The sequence below is a fragment of the Eupeodes corollae genome, chromosome 1 (assembly GCF_945859685.1).
Source record: "Eupeodes corollae chromosome 1, idEupCoro1.1, whole genome shotgun sequence".
NCBI lineage: Eukaryota > Metazoa > Arthropoda > Insecta > Diptera > Syrphidae > Eupeodes > Eupeodes corollae.
Window position 1 is genome coordinate 157,816,569 of NC_079147.1, and position 6,359 is coordinate 157,822,927.

Below are 6,359 nucleotides of genomic sequence, written 5' to 3' on the forward strand. Positions count from 1 at the left end.
AGTTATCTGCAAAAATCCATGTCCAAACTTTAAATGCGAATATCTCGCTTAAAACTCATCTAAAAGGCATAAAAGTCGGCACCTAATGGACAATTTTTGAACTCCAATATTTCTTGATCTAGACCACCTAGATGGCTGAAATTTCAGGATTGTGATCTAGGAATCATTGCCTTTCCATTGGTGTGCCTATCTTTGAATAAGACCAACTCTACAACAAGTTATCTGCAAAAATCCATGTCCAAACTTTAAATGCGAATATCTCGCTTAAAACCCATCTAAAAGGCATAAAAGTCGGCACCTAATGGACAATTTTTGAACTCCAATATTTCTTGATCTAGACCACCTAGATGGCTGAAATTTCAGTATTGTGATCTAGGAATCATTCCCTTTCCATTGGTGTGCCTATCTTTGAATAAGGCCAACTCTACAACAAGTTATGGGCAAAAATCCATGTCCAAACTTTAAATGCGAATATCTCGCTTAAAACGCATCTAAAAGGCATAAAAGTCGGCACCTAATGGACAATTTTTGAACTCCAATATTTCTTGATCTAGACCACCTAGATGGCTGAAATTTCAGGATTGTGATCTAGGAATCATTCCCTTTCCATTGGTGTGCCTATCTTTGAATAAGACCAACTCTACAACAAGTTATGGGCAAAAATCCATGTCCAAACTTTAAATGCGAATATCTCGCTTAAAACCCATCTAAAAGGCATAAAAGTCGGCACCTAGTGGACAATTTTTGAACTCCAATATTTCTTGATCTAGACCACCTAGATGGCTGAAATTTCAGTATTGTGATCTAGGAATCATTCCCTTTCCATTGGTGTGCCTATCTTTGAATAAGACCAACGCTACAACAAGTTATGGGCAAAAATCCATGTTCGAACTTTAAATGCGAATATCTCGCTTAAAACGCATCTAAAAGGCATAAAAGTCGGCACCTAATGGACAATTTTTGAACTCCAATATTTCTTGATCTAGACCACCTAGATGGCTGAAATTTCAGGATTGTGATCTAGGAATCATTCCCTTTCCATTGGTGTGCCTATCTTTGAATAAGACCAACTCTACAACAAGTTATGGGCAAAAATCCATGTCCAAACTTTAAATGCGAATATCTCGCTTAAAACGCATCTAAAAGGCATAAAAGTCGGCACCTAATGGACAATTTTTGAACTCCAATATTTCTTGATCTAGACGACCTAGATGGCTGAAATTTCAGGATTGTGATCTAGGAATCATTCCCTTTCCATTGGTGTGCCTATCTTTGAATAAGAACAACTCTACAACAAGTTATCTGCAAAAATCCATGTCCAAACTTTAAATGCGAATATCTCGCTTAAAACTCATCTAAAAGGCATAAAAGTCGGCACCTAATGGACAATTTTTGAACTCCAATATTTCTTGATCTAGACCACCTAGATGGCTGAAATTTCAGGATTGTGATCTAGGAATCATTCCCTTTCCATTGGTGTGCCTATCTTTGAATAAGACCAACTCTACAACAAGTTATCTGCAAAAATCCATGTCCAAACTTTAAATGCGAATATCTCGCTTAAAACCCATCTAAAAGGCATAAAAGTCGGCACCTAATGGACAATTTTTGAACTCCAATATTTCTTGATCTAGACCACCTAGATGGCTGAAATTTCAGTATTGTGATCTAGGAATCATTCCCTTTCCATTGGTGTGCCTATCTTTGAATAAGGCCAACTCTACAACAAGTTATGGGCAAAAATCCATGTCCAAACTTTAAATGCGAATATCTCGCTTAAAACGCATCTAAAAGGCATAAAAGTCGGCACCTAATGGACAATTTTTGAACTCCAATATTTCTTGATCTAGACCACCTAGATGGCTGAAATTTCAGGATTGTGATCTAGGAATCATTCCCTTTCCATTGGTGTGCCTATCTTTGAATAAGACCAACTCTACAACAAGTTATGGGCAAAAATCCATGTCCAAACTTTAAATGCGAATATCTCGCTTAAAACGCATCTAAAAGGCATACAAGTCGGCACCTAATGGACAATTTTTGAACTCCAATATTTCTTGATCTAGACCACCTAGATGGCTGAAATTTCAGGATTGTGATCTAGGAATCATTCCCTTTCCATTGGTGTGCCTATCTTTGAATAAGACCAACTCTACAACAAGTTATGGGCAAAAATCCATGTTCGAACTTTAAATGCGAATATCTTGCTTAAAACGCATCTAAAAGGTATCAAAGTCGGCACCTAATGGACAATTTTTGAACTCCAATATTTCTTGATCTAGACCACCTAGATGGCTGAAATTTCAGGATTGTGATCTAGGAATCATTCCCTTTCCATTGGTGTGCCTATCTTTGAATAAGACCAACTCTACAACAAGTTATGGGCAAAAATCCATGTCCAAACTTTAAATGCGAATATCTCGCTTAAAACGCATCTAAGAGGCATAAAAGTCGGCACCTAGTGGACAATTTTTGAACTCCAATATTTCTTGATCTAGACCACCTAGATGGCTGAAATTTCAGGATTGTGATCTAGGAATCATTCCCTTTCCATTGGTGTGCCTATCTTTGAATAAGACCAACTCTACAACAAGTTATGGGCAAAAATCCATGTCCAAACTTTAAATGCGAATATCTCGCTTAAAACGCATCTAAAAGGTATCAAAGTCGGCACCTAATGGACAATTTTTGAACTCCAATATTTCTTGATCTAGACCACCTAGATGGCTGAAATTTCAGGATTGTGATCTAGGAATCATTCCCTTTCCATTGGTGTGCCTATCTTTGAATAAGACCAACTCTACAACAAGTTATGGGCAAAAATCCATGTCCAAACTTTAAATGCGAATATCTCGCTTAAAACGCATCTAAGAGGCATAAAAGTCGGCACCTAGTGGACAATTTTTGAACTCCAATATTTCTTGATCTAGACCACCTAGATGGCTGAAATTTCAGGATTGTGATCTAGGAATCATTCCCTTTCCATTGGTGTGCCTATCTTTGAATAAGACTAACTCTACAACAAGTTATGGGCAAAAATCCATGTCCAAACTTTAAATGCGAATATCTCGCTTAAAACGCATCTAAAAGGCATAAAAGTCGGCACCTAATGGACAATTTTTGAACTCCAATATTTCTTCATCTAGACCACCTAGATGGCTGAAATTTCAGGATTGTAATCTAGGAATCATTCCCTTTCCATTGGTGTGCCTATCTTTGAATAAGACCAACTCTACAACAAGTTATGGGCAAAAATCCATGTTCAAACTTTAAATGCGAATATCTCGCTTAAAACGCATCTAAAAGGGATAAAAGTCGGCACCTAATGGACAATTTTTGAACTCCAATATTTCTTGATCTAGACCACCTAGATGGCTGAAATTTCAGGATTGTGATCTAGGAATCATTCCCTTTCCATTGGTGTGCCTATCTTTGAATAAGACCAACTCTACAACAAGTTATGGGCAAAAATCCATGTCCAAACTTTAAATGCGAATATCTCGCTTAAAACGCATCTAAAAGGTATCAAAGTCGGCACCTAATGGACAATTTTTGAACTCCAATATTTCTTGATCTAGACCACCTAGATGGCTGAAATTTCAGGATTGTGATCTAGGAATCATTCCCTTTCCATTGGTGTGCCTATCTTTGAATAAGACCAACTCTACAACAAGTTATGGGCAAAAATCCATGTTCGAACTTTAAATGCGAATATCTCGCTTAAAACGCATCTAAAAGGTATCAAAGTCGGCACCTAATGGACAATTTTTGAACTCCAATATTTCTTGATCTAGACCACCTAGATGGCTGAAATTTCAGGATTGTGATCTAGGAATCATTCCCTTTCCATTGGTGTGCCTATCTTTGAATAAGACCAACTCTACAACAAGTTATGGGCAAAAATCCATGTCCAAACTTTAAATGCGAATATCTCGCTTAAAAAGCATCTAAGAGGCATAAAAGTAGGCACCTAGTGGACAATTTTTGAACTCCAATATTTCTTGATCTAGACCACCTAGATGGCTGAAATTTCAGGATTGTGATCTACTCTACAACAAGTTATGGGCAAAAATCCATGTCCAAACTTTAAATGCGAATATCTCGCTTAAAACGCATCTAAGAGGCATAAAAGTCGGCACCTAGTGGACAATTTTTGAACTCCAATATTTCTTGATCTAGACCACCTAGATGGCTGAAATTTCAGGATTGTGATCTAGGAATCATTCCCTTTCCATTGGTGTGCCTATCTTTGAATAAGACCAACTCTACAACAAGTTATGGGCAAAAATCCATGTCTAAACTTTAAATGCGAATATCTCGCTTAAAACGCATCTAAAAGGCATAAAAGTCGGCACCTAATGGACAATTTTTGAACTCCAATATTTCTTGATCTAGACCACCTAGATGGCTGAAATTTCAGGATTGTGATCTAGGAATCATTCCCTTTCCATTGGTGTGCCTATCTTTGAATAAAACCAACTCTACAACAAGTTATGGGCAAAAATCCATGTTCAAACTTTAAATGCGAATATCTCGCTTAAAACGCATCTAAAAGGGATAAAAGTTGGCACCTAATGGACAATTTTTGAACTCCAATATTTCTTGATCTAGACCACCTAGATGGCTGAAATTTCAGGATTGTGATCTAGGAATCATTCCCTTTCCATTGGTGTGCCTATCTTTGAATAAGACCAACTCTACAACAAGTTATGGGCAAAAATCCATGTCCAAACTTTAAATGCGAATATCTCGCTTAAAACGCATCTAAAAGGCATAAAAGTCGGCACCTAATGGACAATTTTTGAACTCCAATATTTCTTGATCTAGACGACCTAGATGGCTAAAATTTCAGGATTGTGATCTAGGAATCATTCCCTTTCCATTGGTGACCAACTCTACAACAAGTTATGGGCAAAAATCCATGTCCAAACTTTAAATGCGAATATCTCGCTTAAAACGCATCTAAGAGGCATAAAAGTCGGCACCTAGTGGACAATTTTTGAACTCCAATATTTCTTGATCTAGACCACCTAGATGGCTGAAATTTCAGGATTGTGATCTAGGAATCATTCCCTTTCCATTGGTGTGCCTATCTTTGAATAAGACTAACTCTACAACAAGTTATCTGCAAAAATCCATGTCCAAACTTTAAATGCGAATATCTCGCTTAAAACGCATCTAAAAGGCATAAAAGTCGGCACCTAATGGACAATTTTTGAACTCCAATATTTCTTCATCTAGACCACCTAGATGGCTGAAATTTCAGGATTGTAATCTAGGAATCATTCCCTTTCCATTGGTGTGCCTATCTTTGAATAAGACCAACTCTACAACAAGTTATGGGCAAAAATCCATGTTCAAACTTTAAATGCGAATATCTCGCTTAAAACGCATCTAAAAGGGATAAAAGTCGGCACCTAATGGACAATTTTTGAACTCCAATATTTCTTGATCTAGACCACCTAGATGGCTGAAATTTCAGGATTGTGATCTAGGAATCATTCCCTTTCCATTGGTGTGCCTATCTTTGAATAAGACCAACTCTACAACAAGTTATGGGCAAAAATCCATGTCCAAACTTTAAATGCGAATATCTCGCTTAAAACGCATCTAAAAGGTATCAAAGTCGGCACCTAATGGACAATTTTTGAACTCCAATATTTCTTGATCTAGACCACCTAGATGGCTGAAATTTCAGGATTGTGATCTAGGAATCATTCCCTTTCCATTGGTGTGCCTATCTTTGAATAAGACCAACTCTACAACAAGTTATGGGCAAAAATCCATGTTCGAACTTTAAATGCGAATATCTCGCTTAAAACGCATCTAAAAGGTATCAAAGTCGGCACCTAATGGACAATTTTTGAACTCCAATATTTCTTGATCTAGACCACCTAGATGGCTGAAATTTCAGGATTGTGATCTAGGAATCATTCCCTTTCCATTGGTGTGCCTATCTTTGAATAAGACCAACTCTACAACAAGTTATGGGGAAAAATCCATGTCCAAACTTTAAATGCGAATATCTCGCTTAAAAAGCATCTAAGAGGCATAAAAGTAGGCACCTAGTGGACAATTTTTGAACTCCAATATTTCTTGATCTAGACCACCTAGATGGCTGAAATTTCAGGATTGTGATCTAGGAATCATTCCCTTTCCATTGGTGTGCCTATCTTTGAATAAGACCAACACTACAACAAGTTATCTGCAAAAATCCATGTCCAAACTTTAAATGCGAATATCTCGCTTAAAACGCATCTAAAAGGCATAAAAGTCGGCACCTAATGGACAATTTTTGAACTCCAATATTTCTTGATCTAGACCACCTAGATGGCTGAAATTTCAGGATTGTGATCTAC